The sequence below is a fragment of the Choloepus didactylus genome, chromosome 4, assembly GCF_015220235.1.
Source record: "Choloepus didactylus isolate mChoDid1 chromosome 4, mChoDid1.pri, whole genome shotgun sequence".
NCBI lineage: Eukaryota > Metazoa > Chordata > Mammalia > Pilosa > Megalonychidae > Choloepus > Choloepus didactylus.
The window spans coordinates 133,001,009-133,027,814 of NC_051310.1; the positions used below are offsets into that span (position 1 = coordinate 133,001,009).

At 40.0% G+C, this 26,806-nt stretch overlaps 1 pseudogene; it reads right to left on the reverse strand.

The window, feature by feature from the left end:
* Positions 1-1,140: 1,140 nt before the first annotated feature.
* On the reverse strand, positions 1,141-2,039 carry LOC119533360 (annotated as a pseudogene).
* Positions 2,040-26,806: the final 24,767 nt, after the last annotated feature.

The window sequence follows — 26,806 nt, forward strand, 5'->3', positions numbered from 1 at the left end:
AAATCAGGCTAAAATTTTTAAATTTTTATTTAAAAAAAAAGCAGAAAATATAAGTAAAAGAACCATAGGTACTGACTGATCGGTATTATGTCTGGGACCAGCCAACTGCCTTTATTTTTATTTATTTTTTCAGTGGCTATAATCAAACTGTCAGTTTAAATTCCTCATTCCCCACTGTAGGATTTGAGCTGCAGTTATATTATGTTGACTTCTAAAAAATGACTTTGCCATTTTCATTTATATTTAATAGCTTTGATTGCAGTAGATTTGGATTTATACCTATTTCTAAGCTGGCCCTAGGTAAACTATTTGGCATTTGGATTAAATGAATATTAATGAAGTACCTTGATTTTTTGGTATTGAAGTATTTTCATATGCTTGTATATGAGAAACCAAGTTAGTAGTGTAATTAGGTAAAATTGCCCAGTCTGGTGTTGAGTAGAACTTGCTGAATGAATTTTTATTTTCATTTACTAATGCTTATTTAAAAATTGTAACTATAGGTAAATTTTTCCTCCACCTGGAAAGTTCCACTGTACTTTCAGGATGACAATGATGTAGTGTGATGTCTTTCTTTCTACTCTGTCTCAATCAAATGGGGGATGTCTTTAATTTAGCTACTGTTTTGTCTAAAGCATAAACATTATAAAAATAAACCTGAAAAAAGAGAGATGGAGAGTCTAATCCCACCATATTCATATGGTGTGAAAGATATTTAAGCTATTTATAAACCTGAACAATCTATTCAATATTTTCATAAAGTCCAACAATTTAAATATCCGTACTGCATCTAGAGATTCAATAAATATAATTGCATATGTTGTGCTTTACATAAATTAAAATCCTCAAATGCATTTTGAACCATTATGGTACTTTCACATCAAGACTATTTAAAAGCAAATATAATAGATACTATTCCTGATCATAAAGCCAGGCAATCCCATACCCCATTAAAAAGGCAGCAAGATAATCTAGTTTTCCTACACTGTTGAGAACAAGCATAATTCTCTAAATGTTTTTTTTTTTTTTTTTAAATCCCATTACAGTGTTGTCTCTTCTAGACAACTGAGTGAATGGAGAGGAAAAGTGACAAGAAAAATATTTCTCATCTTGGACATCTTCCTCCAGCCCCTAAAATCCTCATCTGACCCTCTGTGACGTATGTAGTGGTGTCAGCATCTCTTCAAATATAGCTCCCTTTACACTGGAACCTCTCAGGTTGGCTTCTTGAAGATCACACCCAGACAAATCACAATTCTCTAAATCAGTTCCTGCCAAAGCTGCTTCTCTAAGATACCTCTATAGGCATAACCTAAAGCTGCAGAAAGATTTGAAAGACCTATGTGTGATGTGCTTAAAAATTCTTCAACTTTGTATTTTTTAATGTAGCAACCCTCATATTAATTCTTGTCATCTGACTGCCTTCAATAGCCACACCTTTCAGATTAGCACCTTCTAAATGGCTTTAAGACTAGAAGGACCCTCAAAATTACAGTTTCAAGGATGCCCCTTCTGCATTAGAACATACCATCTTGACCCCCTAAAGATTTGCACAATCAAGCACTAAACAGAGAGATCAGCTTGTTCAAGATTTACAAAGCAGAGATTAGCATGTGCAAGATTGCAGCGGTTTAAATTGGACATTTTGAAATTAATGTACTGAAGGTCCAAGCAAGAAAGATAACACCATGAAAGTTTAAACCCTGGCAACACAATTCTGGTTTAGTTGGAGTAACTAGTAGAAATTGGACAAATTCCTTTCGGCATATTGTTGAATGATCCTTTAGCAGTTGAGAATTCTTTATTGCCACTTCAAGGTGTTCAATCAATAAGTCAATACCAAAAAATCTGGCTGCTTCTAACACACCTAATAAATTAATGCCGTCATTTACAATGAGCTGTCCATGACGCAAATAGTTCAAAATGGGTTCAAAGTACTCAGGACTTTGGTCAATTAAGAAAGCTCCTCTATGATCTTGCTTGTTTCTCCAGACATCTTTGTCTTTAAACATGTAGGCCAGCATACTATCAGCTTCTTTATTCACTAAACTGCTTCTAAGAATTCAGGGAAAAAATTTATTTCTCCATTTGTCTTTATAAAGAAACATATTTAATCAAGAGTATACTCGATCTCAGCTGCTCTCTCAAAAAGATGCATTCTTTATCTGGTAGGAATAATGCATGTAGTAGTAAATATCGCCCTCCAGCATTTAACATCGGCCAGTCTGTGTGGGATCCTGTTGGTCCTTTGGGTGGTTTAGAATGTGTCTGAGGAGTTTTCCATTCTTGGGGCTGCCATTAAGGAATGGGGTCACCCACCTCATTGTGCTGCCCCCACTGGGTCCTGAATTGGGTATAGAATTCATGGTTGACAGTTTTTTTCTTTCATCACTTTAAATACGTCATCCCACTGCCTTCTGCCCTCCAAAGGTTGTGAGAAATAGTCTGTTAATATTGTGAAGGATCCTTTTTAGGTGACAACTTCTCTCTTGCTGCTTTCAATACTCTGTCTTTGTCTTTGGCATTGAACAGTTTGATTTTAATGTATCTTGGTGTGGATCTCTTTCAGTTTATTCTATTTCAAGATTTTTGAGCTCTTGTTTGCATATATTCACATCTTTCATCAAATTTGGTAATTTTTTGCCTTTATTTCTTCAAATATTCCTCCCCCTGCTTCTGCATTTCTTGATGGTGTCCCACAGGCCCCTTAGATTCTAATCACTTTTCTTCATTTTTTCTTTCTGCTTCTCAGATGGGATAACTTCAATTATTCTATCTTCAAGTTCACTGATTCTTTCTTCTATCTGTTCAATTTCCTATTGACCCTCTAATAATTTTAAACTCTCAGTTATTATACTTTTCAGCTACAAAATTTATTTCTTTTTATAATTTCTGTCTCTTGAAATTCTCATTTTGTTCATATACCATTTTCCTGATTTCCTTTAGTCCTTTGTCTATTTTTCCCTTTAGCTCATTGAGCTTAGTTAGGATAGTGGACTTAACATCTTTGACTAGTGATTCCAAGGTCTGGAAGTCCTCAGAGATGGCTTTTGTCACTTGTGTTCCTTTTCTTATTTCTTTGTATGCCTTGTGATTTTTTTGTTGAAATTTGGACATTTAAATATTTTAATATGTTAATACTGGAAATCAGATTCTCCCCTATCCCAAGGGTTTATTTTTCTTTTCTTTTGATTGTTGACAGCTACCTTAGTCTATTTGTTTAGTAATTTTTCCAAACTCTTTTTTGCAACAACTGTAATCTTTGTCATGTGTGGTCAATGAAGTCTCTGTAACTTTAGCTTATATTCAGCTAGTGTTATGACAGATTTCTTTGAATGTCAGAACTAAGAAACAAAACAAAACCTCTCTCCCAATTTTTGCAGATTGGTTCTGAAATAGGGCTTTCCTTTAGCACTTAATAAGTCTTGCACTGAGCCTAGAGATCAGTCTGCAGTGAAAGTTTGGGGTCTTCTCAGGTCTTTTCTGAGGCATCTTGCCCTGGGCTTTCTAAATTCTCCCATATTCACAGGCACTCCCAAAGGAAACTCTCTCTATATAGACTTTCCTACCAGGCCCTGGGAACTCTTGTGTGTCTCAATCTTTCATCCCAGGTGGCTCAGTTTGATCATTCCCTTGGTGTGCTCCTGGCAATGCTGGCTACTTCTCTGACCCAAGTGAATTCTGAGTTAGGGCCAGAACTTCAGGTTGCCACTAGATAGTTTGGAACAGATATACATACATACTAATTTGTGAATGAGATGTGTTCTCTTACTGCAGAACTGGGAACCAGAGACTCACACTGGGAGTTCCCACCTCACAGACTGCCACTAAGTCAGGCAAGGGTAGGGAATGGGCTAGTAAAAGTACAAGAAGCTTTCCTACCATTTAAAAGTTGCCCTTCTCTTGATTCAGTGTTTGCTTGGTGTCTTCCATAGTTATGAGAAAGTTGGTTCTGACATTCCTGTTTTTTTTTGTTGTTGTTGTTTGTTTGTTTTAATGTGCCTGTGGTGGTACGAGAGTTTAGGGCTTCCTACTGTACCATCTTTACTGCTGACAACTTTGATCCTGACATGATATTTGATGTGATCTTTGACATGATCTTTTGATAATTTCCTTGCTACTGATATAAAAAGATGTTCAAGGTACATCTTATACATGAAATCAGCCATTTCTCTAAAATATCCTCTGTTTTTTCTTTTAAGCAGAATGTATTTCAAGACCATGTTCTGAGAACCTGGGTTTCTAATGATGCTTATTGCTACTGGTTTAGTCATTGTTTCTAAGTCTCTCTCAATCTCTTTCTTTCTCCCCCCCTCTCTTTCTCTCTCTCTCTCTCCACACACACACACAAACACACACACACTCACTCACTCTCTCTCATCTCTTTCTCTTTCTCTCATAATAAAATACCCAATAATTTCATATTAATATTTCTAATTCAAATTCAGAAGTGCAGCTTTTTTTGGTTTGTTTTTAAATTGAACTTTTTCTGTACTACCTCTGTATCCCCTTTTTTTTATGCTAAGGATATGATATCCTCGTCCTCATGGACACAGAGAGTGATGGAATTAGAATAGCTAATAGTTAATAGTTACTCATTTATTGGTCTCATTTTTTACAGATAACAACCTCAAAACAACTATTAATACTGTCACTACTAATATAATTACTGAGAAGAGATAAAACTTTTTGTATAACTCTCTCCATTCTCCCCCTAATCTTTTTAAAAGCTATATTCTTCTTGGTTCTATTAAGTAACTGTATGTTTAATGCTTGCCACTAGTCCTTAGGTTGATGTTTCTCAAGATATTTAGATTGCCTGAAGCTTATTTTCTGGTATATTTCTTGGAAGGGCCCATGGGAAAAATATTCCTTGAGTTTGTACATATTAATAATTTTTCATTGGTCTTTATACTTGAAAGTCAGATTTGCTGGTTGTAAAATCATTTGTTCACAATTTTTCCTTTGCATATGTTAAATATGTTACTCTATTTTCTTCTGCCACAAAGCATCATTGTTGAAAAGTCTGATAATTATCTAGTCACTTGTTCCTTTTACTAGATAAGCATAGGATTTTTCTGTTTCTTTAAAGTTCAGCAGTTTTATTAGAATATATTATAGTGTTGATCATCCTTGGTTAGTGTTATTAGATATTTGGTATGCTCTTTCCGTATGTAGTTTCAAAAATATTTTCAAATTATTTTTTTTAGTATTTTTTCTCTTCTTCCTTTGGATTTCTTCAGGAACTTCTATAATCTCTAAGTTAGATAGTTTTTGGGTATCTTCACTATTCTCACAGAGTATTTTTATCTCTTTATTTCTTTTTTGATGTTTAAAATTTTTGTGTTTTTCTCTTTCTACTCCTCTTAAGACATTAGCCATTTTGTTTATTGCTCTTGTGTTCCTTCTAACTTAAAATTCATTTTTGAAATGATTTTTCCTTTTATATATACTGTTCTCCTGAGTGCTACCACTAATTTCTGAGTTTTTTCTAATTCTCATTTATGATTAATTTTTTCTAATGTTCATTTATGTTTTTTAGTTTTCTTCTAATTAGTTTTTTTCTAATTCTCATTTATGTTCTTCTTCATGCCTGGTATCATTTTCTTAATGATTTTTAGACTTCAGACGGTTGCAGTTTTGTTTTGTTCTGTGGGCATATTTTCCTGGTGTGTTTGCATTGTCTGTAAGGATGTCATTCTTCTCCTTATTTTCTTTTATTCTTATGATAACTTTGAGTGGGATTTGACCCTCACACTTCTCTTTTGCTCATTTTTGTGTGAAGTTATTTTTCCTGAACTTTTAGGTGTGGTACAGTATATCTTTTCTAACTTCATAGAGCACCTTTTGGTTTCTCTTGTTTTACAAAAATAATTTGGCTTGCCTTCTGAGTTTTGCTGACTCTCTCCTTCACACCCACTTTTATCTGGATTTTGTTTACCCTTTTTTCTCTAGTGTCCCTATTCTGCTTAGTTTTTGTTCCAATACTAGCAGTTTCTCCTGTGTGTTGGGTCTTGTCCTGAAAAGGATCACTGGTTGATCAATTCTGAGAATTCATTTGGGCTACACCTAACTGTGATCTCTTGTATTCACTTACTGTTGGAATGAGCAAAATTCTTTTTAGTTTTGGCTGCTGTTCCCAAATTGCTCTGCTGTATTTCAGTGAATACCAGTTGTCTATTTTGGAGTCTCCCATTCTCAGATTGATCAGATTTTCTGTGCCTATGCTTTCTCTTACATAGAAGCTGATATCATGTATGTTTGGCGTCACAGTGGTGGTTTGTCCTTAGTCATTTGTATTTTGAGTAAGATATCATGAGGATACCTTGCCATGTGTTTACTTTAAATATTGTCCATGGGCCTGTGGATTTGCTCTCTAGTTGCTTTGTCTTTTTTTATGTGGGGATTTGGAGAGATTAAAAAACCATGCCACTGCTGTCTCCATCTTTACAAGGTTTTTAATTTTAACCAAAGGGATTCATAGTTGAATTATTTCAACCAGAAATTCTTTTAATACATTGAACATGCAGTATGTGTTACAAAGATTCTATTTACATACAACCAGTAGGACAGCCATCTATTATGTAAAGTTGAATACACCTAAATTGTCCTATAGACTCATGCTGAGAACAAACAAAACAAAACCATGAACATACTGGTTGTTTGATCTTGGGAAAAGTCATTTCCCCTCTCATGGATTTCTTGTTTGCATTTGTAAAATGGAAGTGCCAGGTTATATATGATTCTAAGTTCTGTATTCTTAATTCTCCTTATTTACCACCTAACAGCATTACACATTATATAGCTCTGAGTGGTTTGTACCCAAAATGGAAAGAGAAAGGAAGAAAGGAAAGAGTGAAGAAAGGAAGGAATGAAGGAAGGAATTCCCTAAACAAGCCATCTGTGCCAGTTTGCATGTATTGTGTCCCCTCAAACGCCATTATCTTTGATGTAATCCTGTTGGGCAGACCTATCAGTGTTAGTTAGATTGTAATTCTTTGAGTGCTTCCATGGAGATGTGCCCCACCTAAATGTGGGTGATGACTCTGATTGGATAATTTCCATGGAGGTGTTGGCCCGCCCATTCAGGGTGGGTCTGAATTAAATTACTGGTGCACTGTATAAGATCAGACAGAAGGAGCAAGCTAGTACAGCCAAGAGGGACACTTGGAAGAAAGCACAGGAGCTGCAGATGAGAGACAGTTTGAAGATGGCCGTTGAAAGCAGACTCTTGCTCTGGAGAGGCTGAAAGAGGACAAATATCCCAAGTGCAACTAAGAGTGACGTTTTTGAGGAACTGTAGCCTAGAGAAGAATGTCCTGGGAGAAAGCTATTTTGAAACCAGAACTTTGGAGCAGATGCCAGCTTCATGCCTTCTCAGCTAACAGAGGTTTTCTGGATACCATTGGCCATCCTCCAGTGAAGGTACCCAATTGCTGATGTGTTACCTTGGACACTTTATGGCCTTAAGACTGTAACTGTGTAACCAGATAAACCCCCTTTTATAAAAGCCAATCCATCTCTGGTGTTTTGTATTCCAGCAGCATTAGCAAACTAGAACACCATCCTTCAAAGTAGTCAAGTAAGCTAAGCCACTAAAATTAGGGCAGAGGTAGTTATTGAGCTGTGATCAAATTATAGGCTGGTAGTCATTCTTTCTTTTAAAGAACAAAACCACCAGAATTATCTTCAGTTCTTCCTTATTCATTGACCAACATTAAGTTAACAAGCTTCTTCCAGATACCTGGAGCTGGGCTGAGTCAGGTAGTACCTTTTATTCTTGGGATCAAACCTACCAGTTAAGTTTTTACTAAGCATGGGAGATTCATGTGAATTATTCAGTGCAATTCTTCCACCAACCTTAGAGGATGGAGAAGTAGTTCTCACCTGACCATTCAATAGAAGTATCTGGTGGCTTTTAAAATTACTGATGATGTGGCCTTTCTCCAAACCCACTGAATCAAAATATTTGGGAGTAGCTCAGACTTGGGTATTTAAAAATCCCAGGTGATCTTCAGAGAGTTGAGAACTCCTGGGATGAATATTGGTATTCCTGATTTATTGATGATAGATTGAGTTAATTGCCTAAGATCTAAGGTTCCATAGTTGCTAAGACACAGAACTAGGACAAAAGTTTGTCTAATGCCAAAGTGCATGTTCTTAACAACTGAGTTGAACAGATTCCTTGCAATGTAAGTTCGATGGGATGAGGGCAAAACCCATGTTTGTCTAATTTCCTACTGCACTACTAGCTTTCAGTACACTGCTGGGCACATGGTGTGTGTCTAATAAATATTGTAGAAAGAAGGAAGGAAGGAAGCAAGCAAGGAAGGAGACTGGATGAGAGAATGAATAAAAGAAATAGGTAAGGAATTCAATAATGAATTTTCTTTGATGATGTCCACAGGACCCTGTTAAAATACATAGGGTTTTTTCTAAATCTATTGTTTTTGTCCTATCCAAAATGCCACCTGTTTGGTTCCAAGCACTTATCTGAGGTGACACTTAACCCAGAAGTTCAATTAGCTCCCCAGCAACACCTGCAGATACCACAAACACAGATTAGGCTTCTCTAACTTCCTGTTAGAAAGAATACTGGAAAATCTGCTATTAGGAGCTTTGTGTCATCTGTGATTTGAAAATATATGTTGACACTCATCCTTGGAAAGAATGCTAGGAATGTTGGCCAACAACTGCCCTTTATTATTTGCACCCCCATCCCTGAAAAGAGGGGTTTTGTTAGCTGCCCTGATTACTTTGAAGACTGAGGAAGGGAAAGAAAGCAGATGGCTAGAGCTGTTTGCATTGTTTTGACTCCAGCTTGTTAATATTTTTATTTTTTTAACTTTTATATTATTGAAATATAACATACATATGGAAAAGTGCACATACTTTGTCATTGCCTTTGAGTTTAAACATGCAGAAACCCATCACATGGGTAGCCCTTAATATAAAGGTGAGTGAGTGATTGACAACAAGTTAAGAACAATTGGAGAGGGCTAGAGTAGAGTGAGTGTTGAATATAAACACACTGCATTATGTGGCCTTCCGTGTTTCAATTGCTACTGCCCCATGTATGGCTCTCTCTCAGGTTGCTTGAGTAGGAGAGTGACCTGAGAGTTGTCATGTCTAGGGGCTTGCAGTTCATTCTACCGAACTCCTTCATCTTTTGTCTCTAACCATTAAATGAGTTGTTAGCTTGAGACACAGCCGTGGTTCGATAGCCTACTACTTAATGGTTCGCATATCCACAACGTGCCTGCCATGTTCCCTGCACCCACATCCTTAGTGAGTTTATCAGCAAAAAATTGGGTCAAGCACCCATTTAGAGTATAAGTGAACAGTCCCAATTTTCAATCCAGTTCAGATTGGCCTCATTCCACTGTTGTGTGGCTCCAACTCAGTAAAATGATTTAAAACTTTTCCAATTCCTAGAAGACCTTCCCAGTCTTCTCAAAATTTGTACTTATTCTTTTTTTCTTTTATTGCAGAGCATATTCCAGTTCTCTCAACACTAAAGAAGAGTTCAAATTATTTGATAGTATTCAAGTTTTTCAGGTCAAATGTTATTCAAAATAAGTAATATTATAGAATGGAAATAATTTTCGAATTAGCCAAATCTGGCTTAAATCCCACTCCCTCCATTCTTTCTAAAACTCGATAACCAGGAATAATTTCTCATACTTTTTAGGCTGCCTGATTAGAGACCCTAGAACATAAATATTCATCCCCTTTCCCTCTGCACTTTAACTTTGCCAGAACACATTTTATGTTTCTAGAATCTGGCAACATGTTTAGTCTCAATGAAACTGAATGTACCAGGCAGGCCATGAGCTGGAAGACTTTTTAATAGTTAAGATATTTTCATTATCTATATTTATGAAAAATGAATTTTGACTTTTAGCCTAATTTTTGATACTTGTTACTCCCACTTCATTTGTGCTAGCCTTACTTTGTGCTGGCTAAACTCTTCATTTTCTGAATTTAAATAGAAGCTTTCCCTGATTGTTACAGTGATGAATGGTTTAATGAATGATCTGGAAAATCCCTCCTCTACCTTGGCTTTTTCATTTCCTTCTCCACCCTACTTCACTGGGGTGTTGTGAAGGGACGGCAAGTGAGAACAAGAAGCGTAGCAGCCCTACCTCAGACATTGTAGAGTGTGGAGATTTATTTTCTTGACTTAATATAATAAACCCCCTCAGGGTCTGAGTTGGCATCATCATTTTTCCCGAGTCTGTTATGTGAAGGCTGCCATCCCCTATGTGGGGCGAGTTATGCCTCCTTTACTCTAAATAATCGGGATGAAGGCATTCATCAGGGATTCTTCAAAATTTGCCGTGCTTGGAAGTTCTCCCCTGGGCTTGGAACTCAAGAGTCATTTTGCTCCTAAACACTGAGCAAATGAGAATCTGGGCCTGGAGAGAGAAAGCCAAGCTATGCTTTGTAATTCTTCTCCACGTGCAGATAGGTTATACAAATTAATGGGCTTTGAAGCCAGTCTTTAGCAATCAGAGATGGAGGTTATCATACTTCTGTTGATGTTGTCTCAGGGGAGCTAGAAAAGAAGTGGGGGATTGACCCAAAATATTGTCTATTATAACATGAATAGCTTAATATGTCATACTCATATATTTCAAGACTGTTCTTAGGACTGAGACTACGGTCACTCTTCATAAATCGATCTCTTGAATGCATAGCCTGCAGAGGTCTAGTGAAAGGGGCCCCTGCTTTCCTGACTGCTGGGATACACAGTTTGTTGGGTCTCTGGTTAGATATTCCCAAAGAACTAGGACTGTATTGTTTTTTCTAAGACCTGGACAAATATATCTCACCTTTTGTCCTCTCCTTTTTCCAGTTCTTCCAAAAACTGGAAGAACACTGTGCTAAACATGGAGATGTACCTTTGAGAGAGGACCTGTTGCCCAGCTGCTGAATGTGCTGCTAGCAGACAGCTTCCAGCTGTCACCCCTTTAGGGACTGCTTTAGCCTCAGAGAACCACCTCCCTCAAGGTCACGGCTTTCACAGGGCAGCCCGCATCTGGTTACTAAGCAAGGCAGGGATGTAAAAGCCCAGCCTTTTCAGTCTGACACAGACAACTCTGATGGGCAATACTCATTTCAGAGCTCCCCGCTGATTTGGTGGAGTCTTCATTGGCCCTGAATCCCAGTTCAACTTCGCCCTCTCCCAATCCTACTTTTTCTTCCTTCCTTTCCCAGGTGCTTGCACCCCAAACTCCATCTCGGTACCTGCTTCTGAAGAACCCTCCCTGTGACAGGCGCTAGCATTCCTGGCTGCTTGGTAGGGTTCTGTGAGCAGACTTCCAAATTTACTCTTGATATGTAAACACGAGTTTTGGATTTTAGAAAATCATTTTCTCCCTCAACAAATCTCGGCTTTCAAAACTGCTGTCCTTGATGGGTGGAAAAAGGAAATTAAATTTGAAACTCAAAGTTGTGGAATGACTTTGTTCTGGTTTGGGTCTACCCTTTACTGAAGCAACGAATGCCATTGATTCAATGGGTGGGTAGCTACAGGGCAAGATTACATAGAGAAAACGGAAAAAAAAAAAAAAAGTTGGAAAATATTTAAAAATCATTATACCCATTACATCATTCTTAAAGATCTTTATAAACCCTAGAGAGTCCTGCAGACCTTAGTTGCTACAGTTTTGGGTGGAAGAGTATTGTCTCTTCTGCCCCGTTGTAGTTAACTAAACAACTGGGCAGGCCTTGTCTTAGTCTCCTCCTTGGCAGAATCTACTGCTCCAGGTAATTTCAGAGTTGGAATGTGTAGACCAGATGAAGCAGATGCCAAGATGGTGGGAATGGTTTTTATCTAATTACCATATTTTCATTTCAGTCCCTGTCTCTACTTTGCATCATGCTTTCTGCCTGTGTTTTAGATTTTCTGATTAATCTACTAGATACAAAGGGAACAAGAAGCTCAGTTTCAAAGTACAGCCTCTTCTTCTGTGCCTTCCTTGCTTACTTTTTCATTGCAACTGGGAATTTCTCTTGCATCTGGAACCCCACTCATGCCACCCTGGAGAACCTTCAAATGACCAGCAGCTTTGGATTCCTTCTAAAAGAATGTGATTTAACTGTAACATATAACATTCACACAGCACCTCTGTGATGGTTGGGTTCATGTGTCAACTTGGCTAGGTGGCCTAGCTGTCTGGTCAAGTGGGCACTGGCCTGACGATTGCTGTGAGGCTATTTGAGGCTGGTTAATAAACCAACGGGCTGGTTTGTCGGATCATCAGTCAATTGACTGCAGCTGACTGATGACTCATCAAGGGGCGTGCTTCCACAGTGAGAGAATGCAATTGGCTGGATTTGGTCTGGGTGATCAGTTGGAGGCTTATAAGCCGGACGGTTAGAGAACCTTCACTTCTTCTTCAGCTGCTCAGTGAAGCTTTTCCTGGGGAGCTCGTTGAAGTTGCCAGTTCGTTTCCTGAGGAGTTCGTCAAAGTTGTCGGTTCATTTCCTGAGGAGTTCGTCAAAGTTGCCAGTTTGTTTCCTGAGGAGTTCGTCAAAGTTGTCGGTTCGTTTCCTGAGGAGTTCGTCGGACGTCTTCCTTGGAGTTGACAGCTTGTTGACGGCTCTGCAGAATTTGGACTCGTGCACTCCCGCAGTTGCGTGAGTCACTTTTACAATTTGATAATAAGAGACATCTCTCATTGATTCTGTTTCCAAGGAGAACCCTAACTAATACAACTTGGTACCGGAAGTGGTTCTTGAGAAACGGAATCTTAAAATGGGCTTTTACAATTTGTTTTCTACTCTGATTAGATTCAGAGGCACTAATGACTCTATTTCCAATAATCAAGAGGGTACTAAGAGTCCATGGCAGGAGTCGGCAAAGGAAATACGCAAAATAGCACCATTTGATTCTCCTAATTGTGCTCTAGTACGAAGCGAGGCTCTGGGTGACAGCGTTTTCGACACTTTCACGGAGTTTTGCAGTATTAAGAGGTATAATGATGTTGGCTGGCTGCTCTTAGATACTTTGGATACAGTTGTAAGAGAAAGGGATGAGCTAAAGGCTTCAAATTCAAAACTTGAATGCCGTATGACAGATGTAAAGGGTTCCATCTGTGCCCTGAAAGAAAATCTTATTTCCTGTGCCCGCAGACTGGAGGTTTCTGAAAATCATACGCAGTTTCTTATTGTGCGAGTAGCACATTTACAGCGTAAACTAAAATCTCAACCTCTCAGGGTGTCTGCTGTTAAAGTAAAGGCATTGATTGGAAAAGAATGGGCCCGGAAACTTGGGATGGGGACATATGGATTGATAATAATGACAGTGAGGACATTGGAACCCTGGATTCTGCTGGGTCATTGTTAGATTTACCTGAAGAGGGCTGTCCTGGGGAAACAGCTTCTCTGCCTCCAGTCTGCCCTAAGGAGCCTGCCACCTAACTCCCACCTAAGGAGATTAACCCTTCAATGCCTGCTGATCTTGTAATCACCTCCCCTGAGGAAGCAGCCCTCACTCTTTTGTCTGGAGAGATTAATCCTGTTTTAAGAGATGAAAATGCAACAGAGTGCCCTGAGGTGAATGGCTTGAGAGATAATTCTAACTCTTTTCATGACCCACCCCCACCACCAGTTTTTGCTTCAAGACCTATAACTAGGCTCAAGTCCCAACAAGCCCCAAAGGGTGAGGTACGAAGTGTGACCCATGAGGAAGTACGCTATACTCCAAAAGAACTGTATGAGTTTTCCAACTTATACAGACAGAAACCAGGGGAATATGTGTGGGAATGGATATTGAGAGTGTGGGATAATGGTGGAAGGAATATAAGGTTGGATCAGGCTGAATTTACTGATATGGGCCCACTAAGCAGAGATTCTGCATTCAGTGTTGTAGCTCGAGGGGTTAGAAAGGGTGTTAACAGTTTGTTTGGGTGGCTGGCTGAAACATGGATCAAAAGGTGGCCGGCATTACCAGAAGTTGAAATGCCAGAACTGCCCTGGTATAACATGGAGGAGGGGATTCAAAGGCTTAGAGAGATTGGAATGTTAGAGTGGATTTATCATGGAAAACCTGCTCACACAGCCCTGGAATGTCCAGAGGACACACCTTTTACCAGGACTGTAAGGAATAAATTTGTGAAACTAGCTCCATCATCCCTGAAGAGTTGTGTAGTCACCCTTCTCTGTAGGTCAGATATTACTGTAGGAACTGCTGTCACTGAACTGGAATCCTTAAACACAATGGGGATAATCGGGTCCCGAGTCAGCAGAAGCCAAGTGGCTGCAGTTAATCACCACAGACAAGGTGGACAGGGCTACCATAATGGAAAACAGGCTCAAAGCAGCAATCAAAATAATATGACTCGCAGAGACTTATGGTGTTGGCTAGTGGATCATGGAGTACCAAGTAGTAAAATAGATGGGCAATCGACTAAATTCTTGTTTGAACTATATAAGCAGAAGAATTCTAGGCCACGTGAACAAAAATCTCCCTTGAATTACAAAAACAGAGAGTCACAGCCCCTTAATCAATTCCCAGACTTGAGACAGTTTACAGATCCAGAGCCTCTTGAATGATGGGAAGGCCGGGTACCCTTGGAGAAGGACCCTGTCACACTGCCAAAAATTTATACTGTTAATCTTCCTCCCAGCCTTCCCCAGGGGGACCTACGGCCTTTTACCAGGGTGACTGTGCATTGGGGAAAAGGAAATGATCAGATATTTCGTGGATTATTAGACACTGGGTCAGAAGTGACATTAATTCCCGGAGACCCAAAACGTCACTCTGGTCCACCAGTCAGAGTTGGGGCTTATGGAGGTGAGATGATTGATGGAGTTTTAGCCCAGGTCCATCTTACAGTGGGTCCAGTGGGTCCCCGGACCCATTCTGTGGTTATTTCCCCAGTGCCGGAATGCATAATTGGAATAGACATACTCAGCAACTGGCAGAATCCTCACATTGGTTCCCTGACTCCTGGAGTGAGGGCTATTATGGTGGGAAAGGCCAAGTGGAAGCCACTAGAGCTGCCCTTGCCTAGCAAAGTAGTGAACCAGAAGCAATACCGGATTCCTGGAGGGATTGCAGGGATTAATGCCACTCTTAAGGACTTGAAGGATGCAGAGGTGGTGATTCCCACCACATCCCCATTCAACTCTCCTATTTGGCCTGTGCAGAAAACAGATGGGTCTTGGAGGACGACAGTGGATCATCGTAATCTTAACCAGGTGGTGACTCTAATTGCAGCTGCTGTCCCAGATGTGGTATCATTGCTTGAGCAAATCAACACATCCCCTGGTACCTGGTGTGCAGCTATTGATCTGGAAAATGCTTTTTTCTTAATTGCTGTCAGCAAGGACCACCAGAAACAGTTTGCATTTAGCTGGCAAGGCCAGCAGTTTACATTCCCTGTGCTACCTCAGGGTTATATCAACTCTCCAGCCCTATGTCATAATATTGTCTGCAGGGATCTTGATCATTTCTCCCTCCCACAAGACATCACACTGCTCCATTATATTGATGATATCATGTTGATTGGACCTAGTGAGCAAGAAGTAGCAACTACTCTAGATTTGTTGGTAAGGTATTTGCGTGGCAGAGGATGGGAGATAAATCCAACAAAAATACAGGGTCCTTCCACCTCAGTAAAATTTCTAGGTGTCCAGTGGTGTGGGGCCTGTCGAGATATTCCTTCTAAGGTGAAGGATAAGCTGATGCATCTGGCCCCTCCTACAACCAAAAAAGAGGCACAACGCTTAGTTGGCCTCTTTGGGTTTTGGAGACAACATATTCCTCATTTAGGTGTGCTACTCCAGCCCATTTACCAAGTGACTAGAAAAGCTTCTAGTTTTGAGTGGGGACCGGAGCAAGATGAGGCTCTGCAACAGGTCCAGGCTGCTGTGCAAGCTGCTCTGCCACTTGGACCATATGATCCAGCTGATCCAATGGTGCTGGAAGTGTCAGTGGCAAATAGAGATGCTGTTTGGAGCCTTTGGCAGGCTCCTATAGGAGAATCACAACGCAGGCCCTTAGGATTTTGGAGTAAAGCTTTACCATCCTCTGCAGATAACTACTCTCCATTTGAGAAACAACTGTTGGCCTGCTACTGGGCCTTAGTAGAGACAGAACGCTTAACCATGGGCCACCAAGTTACCATGAGACCTGAGTTACCTATCATGAGCTGGGTGTTATCTGACCCACCAAGCCATAAAGTTGGGCGTGCACAGCAGCACTCCATCATAAAATGGAAATGGTATATACGAGATAGAGCTCAAGCAGGTCCTGAAGGTACAAGTAAGTTACATGAGGAAGTGGCCCAAATGCCCATGGCCCCCACTCCTTCCACCTTACCTTCTCTTTCCCAGCCCACAGCTATGGCATCTTGGGGAGTTCCTTACAGTCAGTTGACTGAGGAAGAGAAGACTCGGGCCTGGTTTACAGATGGTTCTGCACGATATGCAGGTACCACCCGAAAGTGGACAGCTGCAGCACTGCAGCCCCTTTCTGGGATATCCCTGAAGGACAGTGGTGAGGGGAAATCCTCCCAGTGGGCAGAACTTCGAGCAGTGCACCTGGTTGTTCACTTTGCTTGGAAGGAGAACTGGCCAGAGGTGCGTCTGTATACTGATTCCTGGGCTGTTGCTAATGGTTTGGCTGGATGGTCAGGGACTTGGAAGGAACATGATTGGAAGATTGGTGACAAAGAAGTCTGGGGAAGAGGTATGTGGATAGACCTTTCTGAGTGGGCAAACAACATGAAGATATTTGTGTCCCATGTGAATGCTCACCAGAGGGTGACTTCAGTAGAAGAAAGTTTTAATAACCAAGTGGATAAAATGACCCGTTTGGTGGATACCAATCAGCCTCTTTCCCCAGCAACTCCTGTCATTGCCCAATGGGCTCATGAACAAAGTGGTCATGGTGGTAGGGATGGAGGTTATGCATGGGCTCAGCAACATGGACTTCCACTCACCAAGGCTGACCTGGCCACAGCCACTGCTGAGTGTCCAATTTGCCAGCAGCAGAGACCCACACTCAGTCCCCGATATGGCACCATTCCTCGGGGTGATCAGCCTGCTACCTGGTGGCAGGTTGATTACATCGGACCACTTCCATCATGGAAAGGGCAGCAATTAGTTCTTACTGGAATAGACACATACTCCGGATATGGGTTTGCTTTCCCTGCACGACATGCTTCTGCCAAAACTACAATACGTGGACTTACAGAATGCCTCATCCACTGTCATGGTATTCCACACAGCATTGCTTCGGACCAAGGAACCCACTTCACAGCAAATGAAGTGAGGGGATGGGCACATGCTCATAGAATTCTGTGGTCTTACCATGTTCCCCATCATCCAGAAGCAGATGGGTTGATAGAACGGTGGAATGGCCTATTGAAGACTCAATTACGGCGCCAACTAGGTGGCAATACCTTGCAGGGCTGGGGCAGTTTTCTCCAGGAGGCTGTGTATGCTCTGAATCAGCATCCACTCTATGGTGCTGTTTCTCCCATAGCCAGGATTCATGGGTCCAGGAATCAAGGGGTGGAAACAGGAGTAGCACCACTCACTATCACTCCTAGTGATCCACTAGGGAAATTTTTGCTTCCTGTCCCTGCAAGTTTAAGCTCTGCTGGTCTACAAGTCTTGGTTCCAAAAGGAGGAGTGCTTCCTCCAGGAAACACAACAATAATCCCATTGAATTGGAAGTTAAGGCTGCCACCTGGCCACTTTGGGCTTCTTATGCCTCTGAATCAACAGGCAAGTAAGGGGATTACTGTACTGGCTGGGGTGATTGATCCTGACTATCAAGGGGAAATAGCACTGCGACTACACAATGGAAGTAAAGAAGAGTTTTCCTGGCATACAGGAGATCCCCTGGGGCGTCTCTTAGTACTACCATGCCCCGTGATTCAAGTCAATGGAAAACTGCAACAACCCAATCCAGGCAGGACTACCAATGGCCAAGAAACTTCAGGAATGAAGGTTTGGGTCACCCCATCAGGCAAAGAACCACGGCCAGCTGAAGTGCTTGCTGAGGGTAAAGGGAACATGGAATGGGTAGTGGAAGAAGGTCGTGATAAATATGAACTACGGCCACGTGACCAGTTACAGAAACGAGGACTATGATGATATGAATATTTCCTCCTCGTTTTGTTATGATTATGTTTGTATTTGTCTGTGAAGAAAATATTTTTGCTTTCTTCTCTGTCTTATCCCCTTATCATATGGCATAAGCTGTAACGTTCATTTTGAAGATATGGTTTTAGGTGATGTGTACAACTGCCAAGTTGACAAGGGGTGGACTGTGATGGTTGGGTTCATGTGTCAACTTGGCTAGGTGGCCTAGCTGTCTGGTCAAGTGGGCACTGGCCTGACGATTGCTGTGAGGCTATTTGAGGCTGGTTAATAAACCAACGGGCTGGTTTGTTGGATCATCAGTCAATTGACTGCAGCTGACTGATGACTCATCAAGGGGCGTGCTTCCACAGTGAGGGAATGCAATTGGCTGGATTTGGTCTGGGTGATCAGTTGGAGGCTTATAAACCGGACGGTTAGAGAACCTTCTTCTTCAGCTGCTCAGTGAAGCTTTTCCTGGGGAGCTCGTTGAAGTTGCCAGTTCGTTTCCTGAGGAGTTCGTCAAAGTTGTCGGTTTGTTTCCTGAGGAGTTCGTCAAAGTTGCCGGTTCGTTTCCTGAGGAGTTCGTCAAAGTTGCCGGTTCGTTTCCCGAGGAGTTCGTCAGACGTCTTCCTTGGAGTTGACAGCTTGTTGACGGCTCTGCAGAATTTGGACTCGTGCGATCCCGCAGTTGCGTGAGTCACTTTTACAATTTGATAATAAGAGACATCTCTCATTGATTCTGTTTCCAAGGAGAACTCTAACTAATACAACCTCCTTAGCAGATTTGGCTTCCTCTGTGGAGGGATTGCAAAAAGAAACAGGATTGGAGCTGCTACTTGGGTAGTCTCTTAGCTTATTGTTCTTCATGGAATGCAAGTCTTTTATAGGCCTGGGAGACTGCAGCAGAGCTCAGAAATTCTAGTTGTCTCAGGTTTCTTACTATCTTTCTTTAAGATACACTTGTTTTCTTTTAAAAAATAAGATCATAAAAGTCATTTGGCCCTTCCACATGGTAGAGTAGACATTTCCTTAAAATAAAAATAGCTTTATCAACTACAATTTCTTACTTTAATCATTTTAATTATACAATTCAGTGGTCTCAATTACATTTTAAATGTTGTGCTACCATCACCTCCATCCATTACCAAAATTTTTTCATTAACTCAAAAAAAAACTCTATACCTATTAAACAGTAAATCCCTATTTCCCTCACCCTGAACCCCCGGTAAGCTCCATTCCACTTTCTGTCTCTATTAATTTTCTTTTTCTAGATGTTTTGTACAAATGGAATGATACAATATTTGTCCTTTTGTGCTTGGCTTATTTCACTTAGCATAATTTTTTCAAGTTCATCCATGTTGTAGCATGTAGTAGACCTTAATTCCTTTTTATGGGTAAACAATATTCCATTGTATGCATATATCACATTTTGCTTATTATCTGTTGATGGACACTTGGGTTGTTTACACTACGTGACTACTGTGAATAATGTTGCTATGAACACTGGTGTACAAGTATATGTTAGTTCCTGTTTTTAAGTCTTTTGGAAATACCTAGAAGTGGTTTTGCTGGGTCATGGTAATTCTATGTTTAACTTTTTGAGGGACTGTCTAATTGTTTTCCACAATGGCTGGACCATATTACATTCCCCTCAATGATCTATAAGGTTCCAGTGTCTCCACATCCTCATCAAGACTCATTTTTTCTGGTTTAATAATAGCCACCCAAGTGGTGTGAAGTGCTACCTTGTGGTTTTGATTTGAATTTCTCTAATGGCTAACGATGTTGAGCATCTTTTCATATGCTTTTTGGCCATTTGCATATCTTCTTTGGAGAAGTTTCTATTGACATCCTTTGCCCATTTTTTAATTTAGCTATTTGTTGGGTTGGATAAAAACAGCTTTTTTGAACATTACCATGAGGCATTCACTGTTCTAAGACTTATGGGTACTTAATTCTCCCAGTAAATCTAGGAGAAATTTGCTACTAATATTTTCATTTTATAAATGAGGAAAGAGAGACAGAGAAGTTAAATTACAGGCACCTATTGGATTCAGTCCCTAACTATTCATAAGGAATTGCTAGCTATGTTTTCTTTTCAGTTACTCAGTAATTATTCAGTATGCACCTGCTTTTTGCCAGTTTCAATGCCAGAACTGGGGGATTGAACAAGACAGACATGGTTCCTATACTGTTGGAAGTGAAAGATGGTCAGAACATATAGTTTTGATGGGCAAAACCTGCAAAACATGTTTCTTGCTGGGGAATAAACCTCAAACTCTCTGCTGCCTAATTCTTAATGGCTCATGTAGAATAAAGCAAGTTTAGGGAAAATCTCTAAAGAATATATTATACACAGCCCATCCTCCTTCCAAGGTCCAGATCCCAGTGAATGGCACTGCCCTGCCTGTTACCTCCCTTCTCTTGACCTTATCACATCTATCAGTCTTGGTCCTGATAACTCTACCTCCTCAACATCTCGAGTGAGCTCACTCCTCTCCACATCCATTGCCACCATCATCTCTTGCCCAGATGACAACTCCTGATTTGTCCCTTGCCGTCTCTCTTGTCACCTGTGCCAGTTTGAATGTATTATGTCCCCCAGAAAAAGCCATATTCTTTGATGCAGTCTTGTGGGGCAGATGTTTTGGTGCTGATTAGATTTGCATGGAGATGCGCCCCACCCAACTGTAGGTGATAACTCTGATGAGATATTTCCATGGAAGCGTGGCCTCACCCATTCAGGGTGGGCCTTGATCAATGGAGCCATATAAATGAGCTGACAAACAGAAGGAACTCAGTGCTGTGAGTGACATTTTGAAGAGGAGCCACAGCCAAGAGGGACACTATGAAGAAAGCACAGGAGCTGCAGATGAGAGACAGTTTGAAGACAGCCGTTGAAAGCAGAATCTTGCTCCGGAGAAGCTAAGAGAGGACAAATACCCCAAGTGCAACTAAGAGTGACATTTTTGAGGAACTGCAGCCTAGAGAGGAACATCCTGGGAGAAAGCCACTTTGAAACCTGAACTTTGGAGAAGACGTCAGCCACGTGCCTTCCCAACTAACAGAGGTTTTCTGGACACCATTGGCCATCCTCCAATGAAGGTACCCCAATTGCTGATGTGTTACCTTGGACACTTTATGGCCTTAAGACTGTAACTGTGTAACCCAATAAACCCCCTTTTATAAAAGCCGATCCATCTCTGGTGTTTTGCATTCTGGCAGTATTAGCAAACTAGAACATCACCCTACAGTCCACTGTCCACAGAACAATTTACGTGTGAAGTGCAAGTTGAATACAAGAGTAAATAGCTCAGAGGCACAGTTTGGTAGAAAAGGAGGAGCCAGTACATGAAGCCTCAAAGGAGGGTCACTGAGGAGGAAAGCCAGAGAAATGAAGTATCACCAGAGTAGAAAGATGGGAGGTTTTCATGCAGACAGTGGTTAGAAATGTACATAGAAGTTAAGATGAAACACAGAATAGTCCATCACATTTGGCAGTACAGAGATCATGGGTGACCCTAAAAGAGCAGTTTCTATGGAATTCTGCAGGTAGAAGTAAGACTGTAGAAAACTGTTGGAAAGAAGTGGAGAATATTTACTGCATATGAAAGAGAAATATGATAGTAGCTGGAAGGGGATACTGGGTAAAAGAAGTTGGGTTTTTATTTGTTTGTTTGTTTTCACCATGGGAAATTCAATAGCATGTTTGTCCATTTATGTGAATGATCCAATAACCAGAAAGAGATTGAAAATGCAACAAGTAGGGGGGATTCCTTAAGATGATGTTGAGGAATCAGAGTTCCAGAGCTCCAGAGAGGAGATAGCCTTTGTTGGAGGAGTTATGACTCCTCCATTGAAATAGGAGAAATAGAGAAGATGGATATAGATAAAGGCGATTTATAGATTTGGTTGGGAGAATGATGTGTAAATGTGTGAATTCTTGTCTGATGGTTTCTATTTTTTAATCATGTCTGAAGGAAGTTTGAAAAGAGGGACTGTAGAAGGTATAAAATAATCACATTGAGATTGGGAAAGCTAATTTACTAGGGAAACAAAGGAGTGTTGAGCAGTTTATTCAGATTTTTGATTATGAATTTAAAATGAAACTGGTCAGTCATAGTGTGTGGGATGGGATTTTTTTTTTTTCTGGTAATATTCAGTTTTTCAAATGCAGGTGTGGATAAGCTAGACTCAGCTAGGCTTCTATGCTTATTCCAGGCAAGTGTGACAGAAGAGAAGAGTGTAAAGAAGGAGAGGCAATTTTCAAGGAGAGGATTATAATTATAGGTCATGTGATCTAAATGAATGAGGAAGGAAATAAAAGATAGGAGGGGACTGGTGGATAATGAGAAACTTATTCAGTTACTACTGAAGTGAGAGCTGTACATTGGGAAACCATTGTCTTGGCTCTTATGGGCCACTTTTTGTGAATTGCCTTGTGGGTAGTGACATTTACTGCTTCTGTGGGATGCTGTAAGAAGCACTCCTGTTTAACTCTCCAAGTATTTAATATAAGGGGTTGCTGAGGAAGTAGTCTACTCCCTTGCATAGCCTTCATAAGGACCCACAAGGGGAAGTTTTTTTCTCAGCTTGCATTTCTAGGAAGATCTGTGGTCTCCTAAGTGAACCTGATACCTTTGTGTGGGTCTCAAGCGTAACCTTAGGAATTATGAAGCATAATATGGTATCTATTTCTCAGATATAATTTTACCCTTGGCTTTATTTGACTATTTTATCCTGATTTCCCCATTTTGATGACAGCTGGTTTCTTTTTTGATTCTTAATCTTTCTAGATTATTAACGGTAAAGTGTGTCAACCCAAGGTTCAGCTGGTTGAAATCGTCTCTTCACCATTTCAGATGGTGCAAGTTGCTGTTGATAGTATGAAAAGCAAGCCTGTTATTTAATAAACAATGATAGTGAAGATTCAGATTATGACAGTTTATAAGCAGTTTTTCTTAAGATTTAGTCACCTAATCTTTTAGACTTAAGCTTAAAATTTCTACAACATATAATGTTAAACATGCCACCTATTTTGAACTTAATACTGAGCACAAAACAGCTTACAAGAAGTAAAAGCCATCTGGTTGACCTATATGGTGGCATAAGGTGTTCCAGGGTGCCATCCCCCCATTCCCCCACAGAATCTTTGAACAAGTAGCAAAACCTAGCAAAGCTATCTTTCTCAAAACCTCTGAAAATAACTAAAGGAAGCAGTAACTGGGCAAGTGCAGAATCAAGAAAATACAGCTTTAAAAGAGGTAGGAGAAGCTTGTAGCATCCTTACTGACCTCTGCCCCAATTCCTTCATAGTGCAATGTGGAATCAGTCTGTGCTCATATTGTGGGCTTCCGGCCGTGTTTCAGCTAGAGCAGAGTAACACAAGTGCACACTGCAGTGCTTGTATGTGATGACAATCAATTGTGTGGCAGACTGAAAGACTGAACTCGGAAACTCATCTTGGGCTTGCCTATCCAGAACTTGCCCTGCAGGCAAAAGTAGCTTGCCACAGCTACTTTTATATTATAGCTATATTATAATATAATATATATAATATGATATATATGTATTATTAAGTGTAAGAAACAATTAAGTCAGAGCATCTTCGGACAAAGGATTACCTGCTTTAAGTCATACAGTAGAACACCTAGGAGAGGGAGAAAATCTATTTTACAGAGAGTAGAGAGGGCATTTAGATTCCTGTGTACAGAGAAATTCCTAAGGCCACAAGCAAGCATGATCTCAGAACAAGACACAGGCTCAGGAAAGATGGAAAGAACCCTGAACTTTCCACTTGCCTTGGGATAATCTTCCTGATAGAGGGCTAAACACTGAAGGAGAGAACTGGCTAATGCAGAGACATTTTGCAAAGATTGTGAAAGGTGTGCTTTTGCATTTGTTTGTTTGTTTTTGTTAGCTCCTGGCATTAAGGAAATATCTGTCATACCACTACCCAAATATAAATGTAAGGAATAGACACTCAGGGACTAAAACCCAGAGTTAACATTTTACAGTGTTAAAACGGATTGTGTGCAACAAAGGATTACAAGACAAATAAAGACATCCAAAGGAAGAGGATAAAAATCTAGAAACTATCAATGAAGAATACCAGACTTTGGACATATCAGACAAAGACTTTAAAAAATGATACTCCATATGTTCAAAGAGATAAAAAAAAACACTGAGAAATTATTAAAGGATATCAAGAAAATAATGAATGAACAATATGAGAATCTCAATAAAGAGAAATTTTTAAAAGGGATCAAAAGATAGTGGCATTGAAGACCACAACAATTGAAATGAAAAATTCCCTAAAGGGTTTCAGCAGCAGATTGGAACTAGCAGAAGAAAGAATCAGTGAATCTGAAGACAAGACAATTGAAATGATTCAAGCTGAGGGGCAGAAAGAAAAAATAATTTAAAAAAGTGAACAGAGCCTAAGAGACATGTGGGGCTCATCAAGTGCACTATTATGCACATTTAAGAGTTCTAGAAGGAGAAGAAAGAGAGAAAGAAGCAAAAGGAATATTCAAATAAATAATGGCAGAAAATTCCCAAATTTAATGAAAGACATGAATATGTACATTCAAGAATCTCAATGAACCCCAAACAGGATAATCTTGAAGAGAAACATTCTCTGCACATGGTAGTCAAACTGTCAAATGACGAGGACAAGGAGAGATTCCTGAAAGCTTCAAAAGAAAAGCAACATGTTACGAATAAGGGAGTCCCAATAAGATTGTGTGAATTTTTCATCTGAAACCGTGGAGGCAAGAAGGAAGTGATAAAAAATATTTAAAGGGCTGAAAGAAAACAATTGTTAACCAAGAATTTTATATCCAGTAAGAATTTCTTTCAAAAATGAGGGAGAGATTAAAGCATTCCCAGCTAAAAGCTAAGGGAGTTCTCACTAATAGACCAGCTCTATAAGCAATGCTAAAATGAATTCTTCAGACTGAAAGGAAAGGACATTAGACAATGGATCAAACTGGCATAAAGAAATAAAGAACTCCAGAAAAGGCAACCATATGGATAATTATAAATGCCATCACTAATATACTGTATTTTTTGGTGTGTGACTCCACTTTTACTTCTTACAGGTTCCAAAGTTCAAATGCATAAAAGAAAAGATAAACCTATGGTTATGGACATACAGTTGATAAAGATATGATTTGTAACAAGTACATCAAAAAGGTGGGGTGGCAGAAGGAACAGTGTATGTTTGTGCTATTGAAGTTAAGTTGGTATCAGATCAAATGTGATTTGAAAATATATGAAATATATATATGGAAAGAAATGAGAAGGAACTCAAAAAGGTACAATATAAAAAATCAAATAAATATGAAGTAATCATTAATGGAACAATTGAGGGACAACAAAGGTATAAGAGCTACAAAGACTACATAACAAAATGGCAGAATAAAGTGCTGCATTATCACTAGTTACCTTAAATGTAGATGAAATAAATTCTCCAGTCAAAAGGCAGAGATTTCCAGAATCGCCAAAACAGCAAGACCCAACTAAATGCTGTTTATAAGAAACTCACCTGAAACTCAAAGACATAAGTGGACTGAAAGTAAAAGAATGGAAAAAAATATACCATGCAAACAGAAACCAAAAAGTGCTGGGGCAGCTATACTAATAACAGATAAAATAGACTTACATTAAAAAATTGTTTTGAGGGACAAAGAAGGTCATTATATACTGATAAAAGGACCAATTCAATAAGAAGACATAACAACTATAAATATATATACACCTAATGGCAGAGTCTCAAAACATATGAAGCAAATATTGACAGCTTTTGAAGGGAGAAATAGATAGTTCTAATTAATAGCAGGAGACTTCAATATACCACTTTCAATAATGGATAGAACATCTAAACAGAAGATCAATAAGGAAATACATGAATTGAGCAAAACTCTAAACTAACTAGAATTGAGAGTTCAGAAATAGACCCTCACATCTATGGCCACTTGTTTTGGGGCAAGGGTACCAAGTCTACTCAATTGGGAAAGAATAGTCTCTTCAACAAATGGTGCTGGGAAAACTATATATCCATAGGTGAAAGAATGAAGGTGGACCTTTACCTCACACCATGTATAAAAATCAACTCAAAATGGGTCAGAGACCTAAATATAAGAACCAAGGCTATAAAACTCATAAAAGAAAATGTTGGGATGGCAGACTGGTGAGCTGTATGTTTTAGTTACTCCTCCAGGAAAGTAGGTAGAAAGCCAGGAACTGCGTGGACTGGACACCACAGAGCAATCTGACTTTGGGCATACTTCATACAACACTCATGAAAACGTGGAACTGCTGAGATCAGCGAAATCTGTAAGTTTTTGCGGCCAGGGGACCCGCGCCCCTCCCTGCCAGGCTCAGTCCCGTGGGAGGAGGGGCTGTCAGCTCCGGGAAGGAGAAGGGAGAACTGCAGTGGCAGCCCTTATCGGAAACTCATTCTACTGATCCAAACTCCAACCATAGATAGACTGAGACCAGACACCAGAGAATCTGAGAGCAGCCAGCCCAGCAGAGAGGAGAAAGGCACAGAAAAAAACAACAACACGAAAAACTCCAAAATAAAAGCAGAGGATTTTTGGAGTTCTGGTGAACACAGAAAGGGGAAGGGCGGAGCTCAGGCCTTGAGGCGCATATGCAAATCCCGAAGAAAAGCTGATCTCTCTGCCCTGTGGAC